This window comes from Callithrix jacchus, chromosome 4 (assembly GCF_049354715.1).
Source record: "Callithrix jacchus isolate 240 chromosome 4, calJac240_pri, whole genome shotgun sequence".
Lineage (NCBI taxonomy): Eukaryota > Metazoa > Chordata > Mammalia > Primates > Cebidae > Callithrix > Callithrix jacchus.
This window is the reverse complement of record NC_133505.1, coordinates 114,484,869-114,508,646: the sequence shown is the minus strand read 5'-3', so window position 1 is coordinate 114,508,646 and position 23,778 is coordinate 114,484,869. Positions and strand designations below refer to the sequence as shown.

Below are 23,778 nucleotides of genomic sequence, written 5' to 3'. Positions count from 1 at the left end.
CACATGACAATTTTACGTTACATGGAACTAATTTGATTTATCCTTCTAGGACATTCTTACTGTATTGTAGACAGACTAAAAGAAAAGAGCACCTTTAGACTATTTAAGCAGCTGTTGCTGTTTAAATAGCTTAGCTTCTTTTAAAAGAACTAAAGTTTAAGCAACATTTTACTAAATCTGTAGATAGTACAGTTCATTAAATGTTCCCATTTGATAGTATATTATAGCTTGATGTTCAGTTCAACACATATTCATGAATTCTACTATGCCTTAACTGAAATGAGTACTGAAAACAACAGATAAAAAGAGGAAACAAGATTTACAGAATACCTACTAGAAACCACACAATTTGCTAGGCACTGTACATAAATCATAATAAGCCTACAAAGAAGATAATTTCACCTCCATTTTATACATAAAGAAATGGACATTTAGAATTTTAAAAATAATGTGCTGAATTCCCAGGCAGTAATTGGTAGACCTAGGATTTGCATCATGGGTTTTAATGATGCAAAAACGTGCAGACTCTTGCAGAACCATGCTGTGACCAGTGGACTTAAGACCAAGCTGACAAACCCGACCAGACCATAAGCATGAGATGAAGTAAAGAAGAACATAATGTGTAAATACAATACTCAGAGCAGGAAGCTAGTCATTTTATCTCGAGGGTTCAAGGCAGCTTTGGAGAGGTAACGATAGCACTACACAGAAAAATAAGCAAAGTGCTACACCAAGCAGAGTGGATGGAACAGTATTCTAGGCAGAGCCATCAGCATGAGCTTATTACTTTTCCCCTACCTTCTTTTCTAATACTATACAATCTATTGCTCAAATGTCACATTCTATATCAAGCCATCCTTTTTTATTTATTATTATTATTATTATTTGTTTGGTTGAGACAGGGTCTTAGTGTCACCCAGGCTGGAGTGCAGTAGTGTGATCTTGGCTTGCCGCAACCTTCACCTCCCAATTCAAGTGACTGTCCTGCCTCAGCCTCCCCAGTAGCTGGGATTACAGGCGCTCACCACCACACCAGCTATTTGTGTTTCTAGTAGAGACAGGATTTCGCTATGTTGGCCAGGCTGGTCTCAAACTCCTGGCCTCAAGTGATCTGCCCACCTCGGCCTTCCAAAGTGCTGGGATTACAGGTGTGAGCCACCATGCCTGGCTTCAAGCCATCCTTACTGTGGCAGGACTTTTAAAGTGGCCCTCCATGGTCACACACCCAGCATTCATACCTTTGTGTAAATATTGGACACCAAAACAAAGGACAGTTATCTCTCAAAATAGGAAACAAATGCAGTGAGAGCTACAACTACCCCAGCTTAGTGCCTGTGAAAAGTTTATAGGAGGCTGCAAGGAGGAGGAACCCAGGCAGAGCCTGGCAATCTCCCTAAGTTGAGGAGATGCATGGAATTCCATGGAGAAAAAGGCGGCTTGAGTCCACAGGGCAGAGTTTTAGAGAAAAGAGTGACCTGGAGACCAGCTGAGGGGCCCAGATGAGTCCTCAGCTGAGTACTGATCAGCACACATGTACGAGGAAATGACTTGAGGCCAGGGGAAGAATTGCCTGAAAGTATTAGAGGAAATGATCACTGGTGCTCACACATGGCAAGGAATAATGCCTGTTCCCACCACTCAGACTAGAAAACCTCATAATTCATGCAATATTATATAGAATACTGAGACAGGATTAGTCTCAGTAGTGAGAAAACCCAGTCCTAGAGTAAATGCTGCTCTGATCCTGCCACCCAAAGCTTAAAAGCAATACCCCCTCCCCAACCCCCCTAAAATCAAACTGTTTCTAAAAAAGGTAGTAAAGCTCAAGGACATTTATAGGAATACAAAAGTATCTCACCCCTAACAAGGTAAATGTACAGATCTGATATCCACTAAAAAATTACCAGGGGCCAGGCGCGGTGGCTCACGCCTGTAATCTCAGCACTTTGGGAGGCCGAGGCAGGTGGATCACGAGGTCAAGAGATCAAGACCACCCTGGTCAACATGGTGAAACCCCATCTCTACTAAAAATACAAACAATTAGCTGGGCATGGTGGCGCGTGCCTGTAATCCCAGCTACTCAGGAGGCTGAGGCGGGAGAATTGCCTGAACCCAGAAGGTGGAGGTTGCAGTGAGCCGAGATCGCGCCACTGCACTCCAGTCTGGGTAACAAGAGCGAAACTCCATCTCAAAAAAAAAAAAAAAGAAAATTACCAGGGATGCAAAGATACAGGAAAATATGATCCATAAAGACTCTTCTTCAATAGAAATAGACATAGCAATGTCAAAGATAATAAATTTAGAAGACAAGAGTATTAAACCATTATTGCTATATTCTGTGTATTTATATAGCTAGAAGAGAGACTGACCATGTTTAATAGAGATATGTGGCCAGGCATGGTGGCTCACACCTGTAATCCCAGCACATTGGGAGGCCAAGGTGAGTGGATCACTTGAGGAGCCTGGCCAACATGGTGAAATCCAACCTCTACTAACATACAAAAATTAGCTGGGAGTGGTGGCACAGGCCAGTAATCCCAGCTACTTAGGAGGCTGAGGCACAGGAATCACTTGAACCTGGGAGGCAAAGGTTGCAGGGAGCCAAGATCACACCACTGCACTCCAGCCTGGGCAACAGAGCAAGACCCTGTTTCAAAAAAAAAATAGAGACATGGAAAATATTTTTAAACTGCCCAAGGTGAACTTTTAAAGATGAAAACTGACCTGGTGCAGTGGCCCACACCTGCAATCCCAGCACTTTGGGAAGCTGAGGCAGGCAGATCATGAGGTCAAGAGATTGAGACCATCCTGGCTAACACAGTGAAACCCCATCTCTACTAAAAATATAAAAAATTAGCCAGGCATTGTGGCAGATGCCTATTGTCCTAGCTACTCAGAAGGCTGAGGCAGGAGAATTGCTTGAACCCATAAGGCGGAGGTTGCAGTAAACCAAGATCATGCCACTGTACTCCAGCCTGGGCGACAGATCAAGATTCTGTATTTTTTTTAAAAAAAGAAACTGCAATACGTGAGATGAAAAATATGCTGGATGAAAATAGATTAGACACTGAAGAAGAAAATTTTGGTTAACCTGAAGATATAGTAATTGATATGGTTTGGCTGTGTGTCCCCACCCAAATCTCATCTTGAATTCCCATGTTATAGGAGGGACCCAGTGGAAGGTAATTGAATCATGGGGCCAGGTCTTTCCCATGCTGTTCTCATGATAGTGAATAAGCCTCATGAGATCTAATGGTATTGTGTGGGGGAGTTTCCCTACACAAGCTCTCTCTCTTTGCCTGCCACCATCCTCATAAGATGTGACTTGCTCCTCCCTGCCTTCTGCCATGATTGTGAGGTCTCCCCAGCCATGTAGAACTGCAAGCCCGTTAAACCTCTATCTTTTGTAAATTGCCCAGTCTCAAGTGTGTCTTTATCAGCAGCATGAAAACAGACTAATAAGTAAACAGAAACTATCCAAAATGAAGCAGAGAGGAAAAAAGGCAGAATAAATGAGCAAATAAGTGAGCTGTTAGCAGCCTAACATGTGTGTAATTTCAGTCCCCAAAAAGAGAAAGGGAGGAAAAAGAAAGAAATACGTAATGAAATAGTAGTCAAAAGATTTCAAACTTGATGAAAATTATAAACCTACAGATCTAAGATGGGCAATAAGCCCCAAGCATAAGAAGCATGAAGAAAACTATACCAAGACATATTATAACAGAACTGCTTTAAACTGGTAAAGAAAAAACTCTTATAAAGCAGCGAAGAAAAAAAAGATATATTACATAGAGGGGAGGAGAGAAGAATAAGAGCAACTTCTCACTGGAAACAATGCAAGTCAGAAGATGGTGGAGTAACATCTTCAAAGGGAAAACAAAAGTATTAGCCAGGAATTCTATCCTTGTAAAAATATCTTTTAAAATCAGAATTTTTGTGATATATAAAAGCTGAGAGAATTCATCACCAGAAGACCAGAAGTGCAAGTAATGTTAAAAAGAAGTCCTCAGGCAGAAAAATATCAGATGAAACCCTGGAATACACAAAGGCATGAAGAACACCAGAAATGCTAACTATGAGAGTAAATACAAGACTTTTTATTATTATTAAAGAAATCCCCTTAAAAGATAATGGGTTGTTGGCAGCTCACACTTGTAATCCCCGCACTTTGGGAGGCTGAGGTGGAGCCCAAGAGTTCAAGAGCAACTTGAGCAATATACCAAGATGCCCATCTCTATTTTTAATTTTAATAATTTTTTTAAAAAGTAACAAAGATAATGAACTATTTAAAGCAAAAATAATAACAGTATATCATGGGATTTATAACTTATGCAGCAGTAAAATATATGAAAACAACAGCACAAAGGCTGGGAGCAGAGATGAAAGCACAATGCTGTAAGGTTCCTATACCATGCTAAGAAGTGGAATAAAATCACCTGAAGCCAGACTGTCATAAGTTAAAGATACCTGCCATTATCCCCAAAGCAAATCATAAAAATGAAATTATAGAATATACATTCCTTTGTATAAGGCTTCTTTACCTCACTCTGTTTCTGAAATTCATCCATGTTGTTACATGCTCATTTCTTTTTATTTTTGAGTAGTATTAAACTTTATGAACATGCCATAGTTTGTTTACTTACCCTTCGGTTGATGAATACCTGGTTGTTTCTAATTACCAGCTATTAAAAATAAAGCTGCCCTAACCATTCTTGTACAAGTCTTTGTGTGAACTTTTTTCCCACTTCTATGGGCAAATAGCTAGGAATTTGGCTATTGGGTCATAGGGTAGACAGATGTTTAATTGTATAAGAAACGCCAGACCTTTTTTCCATAGTCTATTTTACATTTTACATTCTCAGCAACAGTGTATGAGAGTTCTAGTTGCTCCACATTCTCAACATACTTGGTTTTGAAAGTATTCTTCATTTTAATCATTCTAGTGAGTGTGTAATGTGAGGTTTCATTGTGTTTTTTCATTCGTCTGATAACTAATGAAGTTGAGCATTTTTACATGTGATGACTAGTCACTCAAAGATGTCCATGTTCAAAATCATACCCTGGCCTGCCTATTCATTTTCTTAAAGTGATTTTAGAAGTTTTTTTTTATTTTGTTTAAATCTAATTAATTATTTTTTAAGGTATTTGCTTCTGTGAATTCTCTAGGAAACCTTTGTCTACCTCCAAGTCATAAAGACATACTCCAGTGTTTTCCTGTAAAAGCTTTATACTTTTGGCTTTTTTGCTTAGGTCTTTGATCCATCTCAAATTGATTCTTGTGTATCATGTGAGGTAGGGATAAAGGTTAATCTTTTCCATATTAATATCCAATTATTCTAGCACCATTTCCTTCTCCAATAGATTGCTTTGGTGCCTTTGTCAAAAAGTCAAATGATCATACAAGTAGGTATCTATTTTTGGGCTCTCCATTCTTTTCCATTGATTTGTCTATTCTTATACCACTTTCAAACATCTTGATTATAATATATTTGTAGTAAGTTCTGAAATCAGCAATTGTTTATTTGCTCTTCAACTTCATTGTTCTTTCTTAAGTTTGTTTTGTTTATTCAAGGTGCTTTTAATTTCCATATAAAGTTTAGAATCAACTGGTAAATTTCAACAACCAAAAAAAAAAAAAGCATGCTGAAATTATGACTGTAATTGCATTGAATCATAGATCAATTTGGGAAGAAGTAACATTTTTCACAATATTAAATGTTCCACTCAATCCAAGAAAATAATACATTGATCCATTTATTTAGGTATTCTTTCATTTTGTCTAGCAATTTTTCTTTAGTTTTCAGTGCAGAGGTATCACAGGTTTTCTCTTAAATTTATTGCTCATTAGTTTAGGTTTTTGATGCAACTGTGAAATATTTCAACTTCTTTTTTTTGCTAAATTTCATTGTTTGCTACAAGTATATACAAAATATTGATACTTGCATATTAACCTTGTAACCTGTAACCTTGCTAAATTCACATTAGGAGTTCTATGAGCTTGTGTGAAGATTTTAAAGATATGTCTCTGTAAACAGGGTATTCTGCAAAAATAGACAGTTTTACTTCTCCCTTCCCATTCCTTATGTGTTTCATTTGTTATTCTTGCCTTATTTCAATGACTAGGACCTCTAAAAGTATGCTGACTGGAAGTGGGAAGTCATCTTTGCCTTGTTCCCAACCAAAGTGGAAAAGCATTCAATATATTACCATCAAATATGATGTTTACTGAGCTTTGGTAGATGCTCTTTATCAGATTAAGGAAGTTCTTCTCTAACAGTTTTTAAAACAAGATACTATTTCTAGCATTTTTTTTAAGAGATGGGGTCTCACTGTGTTGTCCCTTGAAGTCCATATTTTGGTAATGTTGAATGAAACTTAGAATTTATAAATGTATTCACATAATTTATAAAACCACAAATACAGATGTCACATAGACTTTACAGATGCTGAATTGTCTCTTCTCCACAAAATATCTGAGTTAAATAGAAAATTAAGACCATTTATATCACTTTCTTTTCCTTCTTTCTTTCTTGGTTCTTTCCTTCCTTTTTTCCCATCTTACCTCCTTTTTTTTTTTTTTATTTTGAGACAGAGTTTTGCTCCACTGCAACCTCCACCTCCTGGGTTCAGGCAATTCTCCTGCCTCAGCCTCCCGAGTAGCTGGGATTACAGGCACGCACCACCATGCCCAGCTAATTTTTTGTATTTTTAGTAGAGACGGGGTTTCACCATGTTGACCAGGATGGTCTCGATCTGTTGACCTCGTGATCCACCTGCCTCGGCCTCCCAAAGTGCTGGGATTACAGGCTTGAGCCACTGCGCCCAGTCCTTTTCCTCGTTTTTAATCATTGCCAGTCAGATTAAAACAATAAATGAAATTCAATTTATTCCAGAGAGTTTCTCTACCATCATTATCTTGAGTATAAGGACTTATTTTAAAACATACCAATACAGGTTGAGTATCTCTTATCCAAAATGCTTGGGACCACAAGTGTTTTGGAATTTGAATATTTTTGGACTTTGGAATATTTGCATATATATAATGAGATATCTTATGATGGGACCCAGGTTTAACATGAAATTCATTTATATTCCATATATAACTTAAATACATCACTTAAAAGTAATTTTATACAATTTTTAAATGATTTTGTGCATAAAACAAAGACTGTGTAAATTTAACCATCAGAAAGAGAAGGTATCACTATCACAGCCACCCATGTGGACAATCTGTGGTTGTTAAGCATCGCCATCATTCCTGACTTTATATGCTACCAATAAGCAATCATTTTCTTTTTTTTTTTTTATTTTATGTCTTTTAAATAAAACTTATCCTTGTGCAGATGCCATGCTAATCTTCTCTGTATTTCTCCAGTTTTAATATATGTGCTTCCAAGCAAGCGCAGCAATCATTTGCTTATATGTATTCACATACAAGTACTCAACGGGAAAAAAGGAAAAAACATGACATCATTAATACAATGAAAAACTAATGTGTTCATGGTCAGTAAGCAGCACGGTAGCATCACCAGAACATCTTCACTGGTTGCAAAGAACATTAACAATGGCAGGCTTTCCGTCTCTACTGACAATGTTGAGCTCTGTATTGTACACTGTATTTTTATTTTCTTTTTAGGTGAGAAAAGACATCAGAAGCAGTTGAGGCACCAAGAAATACATCCTCTAGGGATGAGGATACATTCTGTTGGACGGCTTTTTAAAATGTTTCATCCAAAAAATCCCAAAAGATAACATCAGAAAAACCCTTCTAGACATTGGCTTAGGCAGACTTCATGACCAAGAAACCAAAACCAAATGCAGTAAAAACAAAGATAAATAGGTGGGACTTAAAGTAAAGAGCCTCTGCACAGCAAAAGGAATAGTCAGCCGAGTAAACAGACAACCCACAGAGTGGGAGAAAATCTTCACAATCTATACATCCAACAAAGGACTGATATCCAGAATCTATAAGGAACTCAAACAAGTTAGGGAGAAAAAAAAATCCCATCAAAATGTGGGCTAAGGACATGAATAGACAATTCTCAAAAGATATACAAATGGCCAACAAACATAAGAAAAAATGCTCAACATCACTAATGATCAGGGAAATGCAAATCAAAACCACAATGTAATACCATCTTACTCCTGCAAGAACGGCCATAATCAAAAAATAATAGTTGTTGGTGTGGATGAGGTGAAAAGGGAACACTTCTACACTGCTGGTGGGAATGTAAACTAGTACAACCACTATGGAAAACAGTGTGGAGATTCCCTAAAGAATTAACAGTAGAAATTTCATTTGATCCAGCAATCCCCCTCTTGGGTATCCACCCAGAAGAAAAAAAGTCATTAGACAAAAAATATAACTGCACATTCATGTTCATAGCAGCACAATTCGCAATTGCAAAAATATGGAACCAGCCCAAATGCCCATCAATCAAGAAATGGATAAAGAAATTGTGGTATATGTATACAATAGAATACTACTCAGCCATAAAAAGGAAGGAATTAATGGCTTTTGCAGCCACCTGGATGGAACTAGAGACTATGATTCTCTATAAGTGAAGTAACTCAGGAATGGAAAACCAAACATTGTATGTTCTCACTCATAAGTGGGAGCTAAGATATGAGGATGCAAAGGCATAAGAATGATACAATTAATTTTGGGGACTCAGGGAAAAGGGTGGGAGGGGGGTGAGAGATAAAAGACTACAAATTGGGTTCAGTGTATACTGCTCGGGTGATGGGTACACCAAAATTCACAAATCTCCATTAAAGAACTTAGTAATGTTACCAAATACCACCTGTTCCACAAATCCTATGGAAATAAAAACTTTTTTTAAAAAGTTTCCTCCAGTAGAGTCATTTGCCTAATTAACAATAGTTTGTTTTCAAAGTCTCTCTTTGATTTTATGAAGTGACATGATTTCTTGCTTTAGAGAGAATACACACTGATCTAGTCCTGCAATAGACTCATCACATGTGTTTTGACTGCAACCTGTCTCAGGAGGTCAAGTGCAGAATTTTCCACTTGTGGTGTCAGCACTTAAAAAGCTTCAGATTTCAGATTTTCAGATTAGGGGTGCTCAACCTGCTATGTGTTTGTTGACACGCAAACTAAAACATCAAAAAGCAAAGTCAGGGTGATCTACATATCTATTGGTGATGTTAACTGACTGCATGTCTCCTTGGTGAATGTTTTCAATGGAAACTGCTTTCGAGATGGCAGAACAATGAAATTCTTTCCATCAATCCTACAAATTCAAAAAATTGAATATAAATTAAATTTTATATTCAAACAATAAATGTCAACTTTAGATATCTGACCATTTTTTTTTTTTTTTTGAGATAGGGTCTCACTCTGTCACCCAGGCTGGAGTGCAATGGTTCGCTGCAGCCTCAACTTCCTAGGCTCAGATGATTCTCCCACCTCAGCCTCCCTACTAGCTGGGATTACAGGTACATGCCACCACACTGGCCTGGTTTTTTTGTAGAGACAGGGTTTCACCAAGTTGCCCTGGCTGGTCTTGAACTCCTGAGCTGAAGTGATCCACCCACTGTGGCCCCTCAAAGTGCTGAGATTACAGGCATGAGTCACTGTGCCTCACCCCTGGTTTTAAATAGTACAATGCCCTATAACAGGTAATGGGAAACCAAGGAAATTATAAGCTCGAAAAGGTCTTTTTTTTAGAACCATGAAGGTGCTAAAGTGTATATTGAGAGATGTTGCCATGTTGCCCAGGCTAGTCTCAAAATCCTGAGTTTAAGTGATCCTCCCAGCTTGGCCTCCTAAAGTGTCGAGATTACAGGCATAAGCCACTGCACCTGGCCCTCATTTTCTCTTTATAAAATGATACATAAAATCTGATTACAAAAATACTACCATCTATATACTTATATGTTTATTTTCAGTAAGATCAAACACCAATGATGTAGTTTTTCACACCAGAGATTCTTTATGTAATAGAAATCAATGGACTTAAATATCATGACTACAGTCTTCAACAAGAGAACAAAACTTAGATGTTTCTAGGAATCCTTTGTGTGTGAAGAGGACCCAAAACCCATGTACAAACTAATGGCGACCAGAACCCTCCTATTAACTTTTTAAACCATCTATTTCATTATCGAGTGTGAGAGGCTGAGGCTCAGCAACCACCACCTTCCATTTTGCCTCTAGATTGTCTTTGAAGTCTACAGGCCTTACTATCAGATGGGGTGTTAGTGTGAGTGGATGGAATTCTCCAACTAATTTCTTTAAAGGGTTCATTTAAGTTCACTGTGGTCTTTTCCTTTTCTTAAACTAAAAAAAAAAATCTAACTGCTAGACAATGTGAGACATTGTTGTTTTTGAACTGAACTATAGAAAATTTGTACGAATGAATTGGCACAGTCTGTAGCATCTTTCTCTATGACTTCTCCTTTGTGATAATAGCACACATTTGTCAGCCATAAAATTAGATAGGGCTTGCTGTCAAAAATCTTTTAATGTACGACTTGTTCCTTTATACAGGAAAGAAAAAACTTAAAAATCATTTAATCAATTCCTTAGTGTTGAAAATATTTCTTTTTGATATCATAAATGATCACAACTGAAGCTAAGTGTTGTTGAACTGATCTTAGAATCAAAACTGTCTTCCACAAGCCATCGTACAATACTTGATTTACCTACAACATAATCCCTAGAAGACAAACTTCAGCACTATGGCCCCGAAGTCAGGGACACAGGTTTATACCTGCCAGAAACCAAGGAGGGAAAGGCTGAGCCCTGCACAAGCATCCACTGGTGGAGCCCACAGCCCAGGTATATGTGCAGGGCATGCAGAGGGGACAACTGCCTGTTTTCTCCACTCACCATGGCCTACCCACTGGCAGTGACACAGGCCTGCATCAGCATCTGAGACCACGGTGTGGCCTCTGAGGTGCCACTGCCTCTACCACTTTGGGAAGCTGACCTCCCCAACTACCTCAGAATACATCTTCACTGTGAAAGAAAGGGCCAGCTTTTCCTAAAGTTTATTTAATCTTGCACTAATACATCCATGTTAGCCTTTGTATCATTACTGTTTGGATGGTATGTCTTTTTGCATACAATTGCTTTCAATCTGTGTCTTTATTTTTAAAGTATATCTCTTGATATTTTTAATTCATTCTGATAATCTCTATCTTTTAATTGGAATGTTTAGTTCATTAACATTTAACATTTCGATCCATAATTTTATTATTTGTTTTCTTTTTTCCCTTCTTTTACTTTTCTCCTACCTTTTTTGGATTATTTGAATACATTTTAAAATTCCTTTATAATTTAATGTAAAACCCTTTATTTTAGTTGTTCTATTATTACAATATACATCCTTAGTTTTTCATGCTCTACTTAGAATTCATATCATATAACTTCAAAAAAATGTAGAAACATTTCATCTGTATAGAACCATCTAAACATCCCCCTTTCTGCTACTGGTGTCACATGTATCATATCTACATATGCTATTAACTCTGTAAGACAATGCTATAATTTTATGTAACACAATCAATTATATTTTAAAGAAACTAAGAAAAAACTACTGCTTATATTTACCCCAATATTTACCATTTTCATTTCAGATGTATTTCACTTCATCATCAAAGTACTCATCCATGATTTTCCTTCTAACTGAAGATGTTTCGGAATCTCTTATAGCACAGATTTATTGGTTGTAAATTCTCTTAGGTATTCATCTTTTTTGTTTTTTTTGAGGCGGAGTTCCACTCTCATTGCCCAGATTAGAGTGCTATAGCACAATCTCGGCTCACTGCAACCTCTACCTCCCAGATTCAAGCGATTCTCCTGCCTCAGCCTCCTGAATAGCTGGGATACAGGCATGAGCTATTTTTTAGTAGAGACACGGTTTCACCATGTTGGCCAGGTGGTCTCAAACTCCTGACCTCAGGTGATCCACTTGCCTCAGCCCCACAAAGTGCTGAGATAACAGGCATGAGCCACCTCGCCCAGGCCAGTATTTTTCTTTTTAATCGTACAATGTCTTTATTTTGCCTTCATTCTTTGATTGATTGATTGATCAATTGATTGATTGACTGTGGATAGGGTCTCATTCTGTTGTCTAGGCTAGAGTGCAGTGACACAATTATAGCTCACTGCAATCTCAAACTCATGGGTTCAAGTCATCCCCCAACCTCAGCCTCCTGAGAAGCTGCCACTACAGGTATGTGCCACCACATTAGAAATCTTTTCAAATTTCTTTGAGAGATGAGGTTTCACTATGTTGCTCAGGCAGGTCTTAATCTCCTAGCCTCAAACAATCCTCCTGCCTCAGCCTCCCAAAGCACTGGAATTACAGGTGTAAGCCACTGTCTTCATTCTCACAGGAAGTTCTAGAACAAGATTCTAAATTGGTGGTTTCTTCCTCTAAACATTTTAAAGATGTTCCACTATCTCTGACCTCCATAGTTTCTAACAAAAGTCATCAGTTCCCAATCATTCTCCCCCCATGTTTAATGTGTCATGTTTCCTATGGTTGCTTTCTAGATTTGCTCTTTACCTTAGGTTTTTAGCAGTTTTACAACAGTGTGCCTAATTCATTCTGCTTCAAGTTCACTAAGTTTCTTGAATCTATAAATTTGTGTTCCAGATTGGAAATTTTTCAGTCATTGTTCTTTCTAAAGTTTTGCCCCATTCTCTCTCTCTTTGCCTTCTGGAATTCTAATTGGAAATATGTTAGAAGCTTGTACAGTTCTTCACATTCTAAAGGGTCTGTTTCTTTTCTTCCAATCATTTTCTTTCTAGTCCTTACACTGGACAGTTTTAAGTTATTTGAACCTCTCCTTTGTTATCTCCAGTTTGCTATTAAGTCATCAAGTGAATTTTGATATATTATATAGTTCTAGAATTTATATTTTTTATGGTTTCAGTTCTCTGCTGAGATTTCTTGTCTTTTCATTCATTCTGAACATATTTTCTTTACCTCACCCTTCCCCAGCAATTGCTTTCCCAGCTATACTGCCTTAAAGTATCTGTCTACTAATCTAGATCATATTGGGGTTGGTGACTGTTGACTGCTTTTCAACTTCAGTATGAGTCACATTTTCCTCATTCTTCAATTTTGGATTGTATCCTGGACCTTGTGAATGTTATACTGTGAATTTAATTTTCTTCACTGAAGAGTGTTGATATTTTTGCTTTAGTAGGAAATTACCTTGCTTGGATTCACACTACAAACTCTTCTCTTGGGCAGCAACTCAAATCTCAGTTCTGAACCTGCCCTTAGCTGAGTAGCTTTTAGTCTGCCCTGAACATGCATGGTTCAGAAGTCAGTCAGAGATTTGGGCAGCGGTTACAAACGGAACTTGGGGCTATACCAATCTAGTTCTCTCTGGGATCCATTTCTCATTTTCCAGCAGTAGTTCTTGCCCAAAACTCTGTCAGCTGGTTTTTCAGGCCAGAAAGACTGGATTTTCTATGAGAATAGCAGGTATCAATGCAGCACTGATTTCACCCTGCCCTAAGGCTGGTATCATAAAAAACAGGAAACTCTCCATGCTGAACATTCTTCCAAGTGTTGTCTTTCTTCTAGAATCTGCCGGCCTTTTTTTTCCACTCTCCAGGACCTTCACATAATTGTGAAGAGTATTTTGCTCAGAATTTATCATTGTTATCTGCAGAAAGATCATTTGGCTATGGTCTTACTCAACAAAAACTGAAGAGGTTTTAGTTTTTAATAGAGAACTTAACCCATTTATATTCCCTGACAACGAAATGTTTGATCTTGTTTCACACTTTTTATTCACACCTTTTTGCTGTTTTCTAGCTTTTGCTCTAAGAAATATTTTTCTTCGATCTTTCATCTTGTCTACTTTTGTAGAAAAGGTTTTCAAGTAATTTGAAAATTAGAAGGCATACTTTAAATTCTAAAATGCGTGACTGTGTATATTCCAGTGTTACAACTGATGACAGTTACAACTGATGACAATGACCCTCAAGATTCGTACTCTCCCTGCAAAGGGAACAAAATTATCATTTATAACCAATTTATTGTTTTGATCAGTTTTTATCATTCCAAATATTCCTCTTCAATAAGTTCACATTAAGTCCTCTTTCCCCCAGGGGGCTTATTTTCTTTCTTCATCATTCTATTATCCTTTCTACATTCTGCCAGAGCTTCTTATGTTGGTTTCCTACATCACTGATTTTACTTTCTGCAGTTTTAACTCTACAGTTTAGTGCTTCTAATGCTGATTTTAATTTATTTAATTTTAATTAATTTAATCTCTTCTTATTTCATTTTGCTTTCTCTTATCACAGTTGATCTCAGTAAACAGGTTTTCAGCTCAGTTTATTGTCTTTTCTCAGCTTGGATCATCTGTATTGCAGAGTCTATGTTTTCCTAATCTTTGAATAATATAAAACAAAAATTTCCTAAAACATATTTCTCTTTAGTAGATCATCTGTAAAAGGATGTTATTCTTTTACCTTTTTTGTTTTATTTTATTTTATTTTATTTATTTACTGAGACAGACTCTTGCTCTGTTGCCCAGGCTGGAGTATAGCGGCCTAATCTCAGTTTACCGCAACCTCCGCCTCCTGGGTTCAAACCATTCTCATGCCTCAGCTTCCTAAGTAGCTGGGATTACAGGCATGCACCATGATACCCAGCTAATTTTTTTGTATTTTTAATAGAATCAGAGTTTTACCATGTGGGCCAGGCTGGTCTCCAACTCCTGGCCTCAAGTGATCTGCCCACCTTGGCCTCCCAAAGTGATGGGATTACAGATATAAGCCACTGAACTTAGCCTCTTTCACCTTTTAAGAATTAGATTTAATGCTGCAGTATCTTTTATTGTTCTCATGTTAGGGTATTTCTTAACAAGTGTATATAATCTTGAACAAGGTCTAATTTTGGTGCATCTCTGCAATCAAGATATGTGGCTTTTTCTTGGTTTCCCTCACTTCCCACCTAGTTGTCATAATCTGTCTGTACTTCAGTTCAATACTAAAAAGTAATCATTGTCATCCTTATGTGTTCATAACTGTAGCCTCCATAGTTTCCCTGCTAAGCATAATTCAGACTTTTTTTTTTTTTTTTTTTTTTGAGACAGAGTTTCGCTCTTGTTACCCATGCTGGAGTGCAATGGCACGATCTCGGCTCACTGCAACCTCCGCCTCCTGGGTTCAGGCAATTCTCCTGCCTCAGCCTCCTGAGTAGCTGGGATTACAGGCACGCACCACCATGCCCAGCTAATTTTTTTTTTTTTTTTTTTTAGTAGAGACGGGGTTTCACCATGTTGACCAGGATGGTCTCGATCTCTTGACCTTGTGATCTACCCGCCTTGGCCTCCCAAAGTGCTGGGAGTTACAGGCTTGAGCCACTGCGCCCGGCCTAATTCAGACTTTTTAACTAAGACACATATATTTGGTATTCATATTAAGAAACTATTCATCTACTTATATTTTATGAAGTTATTCTATGAAGAAAGGATGTTGAATTTTGCCAAATGTTTTGTCAGCTTTTAAGGTAATGAACATTGGACTTTTCCCCCTAGAAGCATTAAAATAATAATTAAATTACTGTGTATATGTACGTGCATACCCATAACTGTTAGCCAACTTTCTAGTGATATCCAGTCTTTTATTTAGTGTGAATATGCTGGTCTGAGTAGGAATCACATAATGCTATTACCTGATAATCTAAGAAAAATAATATTATTATTGACATTCTAATGCTATCTAATGCATTTTTATTATAATAAATAGTGAATAAAAACCAGAACCTCCAAAGTTCACTGTTCTTACAGTTCTAGGGTCAGTCAGCATGGGACATATTTAGCACCTTGTGTTAATCTGCCAAAGAAACATAATCATTGTAATTTATGTAGTCTATTTCCCCATAAAAGTGTATTTCTATTTTTGATTGAACAAATTTCTCAAGTTGAACTATTAATTTCATTTCAAATTTGTAACTAATTTAACCTACTAATCTGTTATTAATTTATTGTCAGTCTTCACTTAAATCAGTCTTAGTATACTGGAAAGTCATGAGATCAACAGAATCTTATTTTAGTACCTAAAATGTGAGAATCATGTATGTGAAATTTTAAATCATGGATTTTTGTTTCTAGCTATTCTGATGATTTGACACTATAATTTTTTTTTCCAGAGACAAGGCCTTCCTATGTTGCCCAGGCTAGAGTGTAGTGGCTATTCACAGGCATGATTGTAGCTTACTGTAGCCTTGAACTCCTGGACTTGAGCAATTCTCCTGCCTCAGCCTCCCAAGTAGCTAGGATGACAGACATGTGCAAACACACCAGCTCTTGACACTAGAATCTTTGAAAAGTAAAAACCATACTCCAGATCTCTTCTGATTAAAAAAAAGAAAGAAAAATTAAAAATCTATCTACTTGTATGTAGACATTAAAATATTTACCTAAATTATAACACTGCTGAATGAACAATTTATTTGAAGCTTTATAAAAATAAGAAATTAAATATAAACTCTCTCTGCATATATTTTATCTGAAACTTTTCAAGTAATTTCCTATTCCTATGAATCTGATCCAAGATGCTCCTTATTTCAGGTTCAATGGCCTTAACCAGATTGTACCATAAAATAGAAAATGAGTTTTTGGGGTTGGTTTTTGCCAAGATGGTGGATTAGCAGCTTTCGGCATGCCTCAGACACTTGGAAATAGCAAGATAGTACATGAAGATCAACTCTGAGTTTTAATTCAAGGAGGAAAATGGGAATCTATCAAAATCATAAAGGACATCCCAGATCCCAGGAAGGAGAATGCCAGAAAACAGCCCCCATGATAGCACCCCGCTGATAAAGGTGAGTGAAGCCCCAGTATGTGAGAGAGAAAGAAGTCTCCCTCCGTGACTCATCTTTCCACTGGGATCCAAGAAACAGGCCAAAGGAGAGCATTTTGCTTCTCCCAAGCCCTGGAGTTAACTTGAGGAGAGGATTGGAGACACTATGAAGGAAAAACACTGGGGAAAGCTGCAGGCATTTTCCCAGATCTGAGACTGAGAGCAGGACACCATTTTTAATCCAGGCCATTCTTTGTTCACCCACAGCATGGCTGTACAGGCATTTTAGTCTCAGGCCAGAAATTGGAGCATCTGCTCCAGAGTTGGGTAGGGGGCCTCCACATCCAGAACTGTGGAAGGTGCTTCAGCAGTAGGTGCTTGAATTGTGCTCTCCCCTGTCACAAGTCTGGCATGGGAAGAGAGCTGCTACAGCTGCAGTTTCTCCTACGTGGTGAGACTTGCAGCCAGGGCCAGGTTGGAAACCTGCAACTGATCTGCATGTGCCATTGCTAGGTGCCCCACCCTGCTCCCCTGAGATCATGGTGCAGCAAAGCCCTCTCTCTTCTAACCCCAGGCAGAAATTCAGGCATTTGGAATACCTACTTACCTGAACCAGTAGCCTGAACCACCCCACCCTTCCTGGGCATAGATCATAGTACAGCAAGGCTCTCTCTGCTCCACACCTAGGCAGATCTCCAGGCATTTGGAACACCTGTTGGCCTGGTTCAGCAGTCTGAGCTGCCCCACCCTTCCTGTGCAGAGATCCTGGTGCAGGAGGACCCTCTTTGTTACATGCCCAGAAGATCTCTAGGCATTCAGAGCACCTACATGCTTGGTCCAGCAGCCTAAGTTGTCCCCCGACTCCTGTGTAGAGCACTTGGTGCATGGGGGCCCACTCTGCTCCATGTCCAGGCAGACTCCCAAGCATTTGGAGCATCGCTCACCTGGATTGGCAGCTTGACCTGCCCCACTCTTCCTGTGCAGAGAGTCTGATGTGAGAAAGCCCTCTCTGTCTCACAACCAGATCTCCAGGCATTCAGAGCACCCTCAAATCTGGTTCAGCAGCCTAAGCTGCCCCATGCTTCCAGGACATAGATCATAGTGCAGTGAGACCCTCTCTGCTCACATGCAGGAAGACCTCCAGGCATCTGGAGTACCCACTCTCCTGGATTAGGAGCTTAAGCCATCCCCTCATCCTCATGCAGAGAACTTGGAGCTGAGCAGGTTTCCCAGCTCCACATCTAGGAAAACCTTTGGGTACCTCATGGTCACCCACTGGATTCTCCCTTGGCACTAGTGCTTATGTCTAGCATCAGGGGACCTGCAGGCAGATTTACCAGGTCTGCCTCTGCCCTTTGCGGTTCCCACTGCCGCCATTCCAAACCCTGTCACCACTAGGACTGAACAGGGAGTGCAGACCACTGTACTTTCTACAAATCAGCTAATTGCCTGGAACAACAAAAAGCTTCTGCCAGTAAACAAGATCAAGTACATACCCAAACATACTGGCTGTAGCTAGCTCTTACAAGCCACCTGTAGGCTTGTAAGACAAACTTCACAGCCTAATACAAAACCTGCTGAAAGAAGGTTTTATAGGGTAGCCAGGTCATCCCAGTGCTTTGAGAGGCTGAGGTAGACAGATCACTTGAGGTCAGGAGTTCGAGACCAGTATAGCCAACATAGTGAAACCTTGTCTCTACTAAAAATACAAAAATTGGCCAGCCATGGTGGCAGTGCCTGTAATCCTAGCTACTCAGGAGTCTGAGGCAGGAAAATTGCTTAAACCTGGGAGGAGGAGGTTGTAGTGAGCCGAGACTGGGCCACTGTACTCCACACTCCAACCTGGGTGACAGAGTGAGACTCTGTCTCCAAAAAAAAAAAAAGAAGAAGGAGAAGGAGGAAGAAGGAGAAGGAAGGTGAAGGAAGAAAAGATGAAGAAGAAGGAGGAGGAGAAGGAGAAGAAGGAGGAGAGGAGAAGAAGAGGAAGAGGAGGAAGAAGAAGGAGGAGGAAGAAGAGGAGGAGGAGAAGAAGAAGGTGGTGGTGGTGGCAGCATAGGGCTATAGAAGCAAAGCCAAAAGATCTTACCAAGCATTCTCTACAGTCGCATCCCCTAGGCAAACAGAGAAAAGAGAAAGGAAAGAAAAAGAATCCTACCTGCATGAAAATAATTACAAAAATCAGAAGTGCCAGTATCTCTAGATGAGAAGGAACCAGCACAAGAATTCTGGCATCATGAAAAATCTAAAGGTAGTGACACCACCAAAGGATTGCACTAGATCTCCAGCAAAGGTCCCTAACCAAAATAGAAACTCAGAAATGACAGATAAAGAACTCAAATCATAGGCCAGGTGTGGTGGCTCATGCCTAGAATCCTAGTACAAGGCAGGCAGATCACCTGAGGTAGGGAGTTCAGCCTGGCCAATATGGTGAAACCCTGTCTCTACTAAAAATATCAAAATAAGCTGGGCCTGGTGGCACATGCCTGTAATCCCAGCTACTCAGGAAGCTGAGGCAGGATAATTGCTTGAACCTGGGAAGTGGAGGTTGCAGTAAGCTGAGATCGCATGACTGCACTGTAGCCTGGGCAACAGAGTGAGACTCTATATCAGAAAGAAGGAAGGAAAGAAGGAAAGAAGGGAGGGAGGGAGGGGAGGGGAGGGAGGGGAAGGGAGAGGAGGGAAAAGAAAAGAAATGAAAAAAGAAAGGAAGGAAGGAAAGAAAAGAAAAGAAAAACGTCAAAGCATGGCTTTCAAGGAAGCTCATAGAGATCCAAGACAAAGTTAAAAATTGAGACAAAGAAACTTCTAAAGCAATCCAGGAAATGAAGAAATAAACATCTTAAAAAGAAATCAGTCAGAGCCTCTAGAATTGAAACACTCATTTAAGGAATTTCAAAATAAAGTTGAAAGCTTTATCAATGGACTGGACCAAGCAAAGGAAATAATTTCAGGACTTTGAGGCTGGTCTTTGGAATTAACGCAATCTGACAAAAAAAAAAAAAAAAGAAAGAAAAAGAAGTAAATTCTTTGAGACATGTAGGATTATGTAAAGCAACCAAACCTTCAAATTATTGGCATTCCTGAGAGAGAAGAAGAAAAAGGAAACAACTTGGAAAATATACTTAGGCAATAATTCAAGAAAACTCCTCTAGTCCTTAGAATATGGATAAACAAATTTATAAAAAATGTCAAAAAAAAAAAAAAAGAAAGAAAGAAGGAAAGAAAGAAAGAGAGAGAAAGAAAACTTTCCTAATCTTGCCAGGGAGGTACAAGAAATCCAGAGAACACCTGCAAGACACTATATATAGTCACCATACTGTTCAGGGTCAATGCTGAAGGAAAAAAATCTTAAAGGCAGCTAGAGAAAAAGGACAGATTATGTACAAAAGGAACCCCATCAGGCTAACAGCAGACTTCTCAGCAGAAACCTTGCAAACCAGGAGAGATTGGGGGCCTATTATCAGCATTCTTAAAGAAACTCCAACCAAAAATTTCATATCCTACCAAACTAAGTTTCATGGCAAAAAAGAAATAAAATCTTTTCCAGACAAGCAAATGCTAAAGGAATGTGTTACCACTAAGAGCAGCCTTACAATAAGGAAGTCCTAAACATGGAAACAAAAGAATAATGCCTGCTACCATAAAAACACAGTTAATTACATAGTCCACAGACCCTATAGAGAAAAAAAAATAGAAACTACAAAGCAAACAGCTAACAACTTCACAATAGGATCAAAACTTCACATATCAATATTAACCTTGAATGTAAATGGTCTAAATGCCTCACAAGGCAGAGTGGCAAGCTGGATCAAGAAACAAGACCCATCCATCTGTTGTCTTCAAGAGGCCCATCTCACAATGTAATGACACCCATAGGCTCCAAGTAAAGGGGTGGAGAAAGATCTACCATGCAAAAAGAAAAAAAAAGGCTATTCTTATATCAGATTAAATAGCCTTTAAACCAACAACAGTAAAAACATACAAAGCAGGTAATTACATAATGATAAAGGGTTATATTCAATAAGATTTAACTATCTGAAATATACATATGTATCCAACACTGGAGCATCCAGACTCATAAAACAAGTACTTTTACACTTACAAAAAAACTTAGATAGCCACACAATAATAGCAGGGGACTTCAATATCTCACTGACAGATTAGATCATCAAGGCAGAGAATTAACAAAGAAATTCTGGACTTAAATTCAACAATTGGCCAATTGAACTAACAGATATATAGAATACACTACACATCGATCACAGAATATACACCCTTCTAATCTGCTCACAGAACATACTCTAAGATTGACCATATGCTCAATCATAAAGCAAGTCTTGATAAATTTTTTAAAAATAAAAATTATATCAACCATACTCTTGGACCATAGAATAAAAACAGAAATCAATACCAAGAAGATCTCTCGATACCACACAATTACATAGAAATTAAACAACTTGCTCCTGAACGACTTTGGGGTAAACAACAAAATCAAGGCAGAAATCAAAAGATTCTTTGAAATAAATAAAAACAAAGACAGAATATCCCCAAATCTCCGGGATACAGCAAAAGCAGTGTTAAGAAAAAAGGTTATAGTACTACCACGAAAAGAAAGATTTCAAACTAACAATCTAACATCACACCTGGAAGAACCAGAAAAACAAGAAAAAACTAACCTCAAAGCTAGCAGAAGAAAAGAAATAACTAAAATCAGAGCATAACTAAACAAAATTGAGACTCAAAACTCCACACAAAGAATCAACAAAACCAAAAGTTGGTTCTTTGAAAGGATAAACAAGATCTATAGACTGCTAGCTAGATTAACAAAAAGAGAGAAAGAAAATCCAAATAAGCACAATCAGAAATGACAAAGGTGACATTCCAACCAATCCCACAGAAATACAAAAGAACCTCATAGACTAATATGAACAATTCTATACACACAAACCAGAAAATCTAGAGGAAATGGATTAATTCCTGGAAATACATAATCTCCCAAGATTGAATCAGAAATAAATCGAAACACCAAACAGACCAATATCAAGTTCCAAAATTGAATCAATAATTAAAAACCTACCAATCCAAAAAAGCCCTAGATCAGAGATTCTAGCCAAATTCTACCAGTCATACGAAGAAGAGCTGGTACCAATTCTACTGAAACTATTTCAAAAAAACTCAGGAGAAGAGACTCCTCCCTAACTAATTTTAAAAAGCCAGTATCACCTTCATACCAAAACCCAGCAAAGAAACAATGAAAAGGTTAACATCCCTGATGGACATAGATACAAAAATCCTCAAAAAATACTAGAAAACTGAATTCAACAATGCATCAAAATGTTAATTCACCATAATCAAGTAGGCCTCAGTCCTGGGATGCAAGGTTAGTTCAACATACGCAAATCAATAAATGTGTCACCACTGATTGAACCCAGGAGGTGGAGGTTGCAGTGAGCTGAAATCATGCCATTGTACTCCAGTTGGGCAACAGGCACAAAACTCCATCTCAATCAATCAATCAATCAATCAATCAATAAATAAATAAATGTGACTCGCCACACAAACAGAATTAAAAACAAAAACCACAGAATCATCTCAATAGATGCAGAAAAAGCTTTCAATAAACTTAACATCCTTTCATGATAAAAACCCTCAGGAAACTAGACATTGCAGGAACACACCTAAAAAATAATAAGAGCCATCTATGACAAACCCACAGCCAACATCACACTAAATGGGCAAAAACTGGAAGCATTCCCTTTGAGAACTGGAATAAGACAAGGATGCCCACTCTCACCACTCCTATTCATGTACTGGAAGTGCTAGCCAGAGCAATCAGGCAAGAGGAAGAAATAAAAGGGATTCAAAATGGATAAGGAGAAATCAAACTATCTTTATTTACAGACAATATGATTCTATACTTTGAAAACTCTAAAGACTCCATCAAAAGTCTCCTGGAACTGATAAATGACTTCAGGAAAGTTTCAGAATACCCAAGTTAATATATAAAAATCAGTAGCATTTCTATATACCAATAACATTCAAACTGAGAGCCAAATCAAGGATGCAATCCCATTTGTAATAGCCATACACACAAAAAATGCCTACAAATACATCTAACCAAGGAGGTGAAAGATCTCTACAAGGAGAACTACAAAACACTGCTAAAAGACGTATATGACACAAACAAATGGAAAAATATTCCAGGCTCATGAACTGGAAGAATCTATGTCATTAAAATGGTCATACTGCCCAAAGCAATGCATGAATTCAATGCTATTCCTATCAAATTACCAATGTCATTTTTCACAGAATTGGAAAAAACTATTCTAAAATTCATATGGAACTGAAAAGGAGCCAGAATAACCAAAGCAACCCTAAATAAAAGGAACAAAGTCAAAGGCATGACATTAACCAACTTCAAACTATACCGTAAGTCTATGGTAACCAAACCAGCATGGTACTGGTACAAAAACAGACATATAGACCAATGGAAGAAAATAAGAAACACAGAAATAAAGGTGTACACCTACAGATATTTGATATTCAACAAAGTTGACAAAAATAAGCAATGGGGAAAGGAGTCCCTATTCAATAAACAATGCTGCGACAGCTGGCTAGCCATATGCAGAAGAATGAAATTGGACCCCTACCTTTCACTATATGCAAAAATTAACTCAAGATGAAAAAAAGATTTAAATGTAAGACCTCAAACTATAATAATCCTAGATGAGACTGGATAGGGTGGCTCACGCCTATAATCCCAGCACTTTGGGAGGCCAAGGCATGTAGATCATGAGGTCAGGAGATTGTGGTCAACTGACCAACATGATGAAACCCCATCTCTACTAAACTACAAAAACTATCCAGGCACGGAGGTGCATGCTAGTTACTAGCTACTTGGAAGGCTGAGGCAGGAGAATCACTTGAACCTAGGAGGTGGAGGTTGCAGTGAGCCGAGATCCCACCACTATACT

The 23,778-nt window shown here is 38.3% G+C and overlaps 1 protein-coding gene and 1 non-coding gene across 6 annotated transcripts in view; both read right to left on the bottom strand.

Annotated features, from left to right (window-relative positions):
* AFG1L (AFG1 like ATPase) overlaps positions 1–23,778 on the bottom strand; it is a 251,443-nt gene that overhangs the window by 131,801 nt on the left and 95,864 nt on the right. The window lies entirely within an intron of this gene.
* LOC118153301 (U6 spliceosomal RNA) lies at positions 7,299–7,404 on the bottom strand. Its single transcript, XR_004742556.1, has one exon. It is a non-coding gene; the product is annotated as a U6 spliceosomal RNA (small nuclear RNA).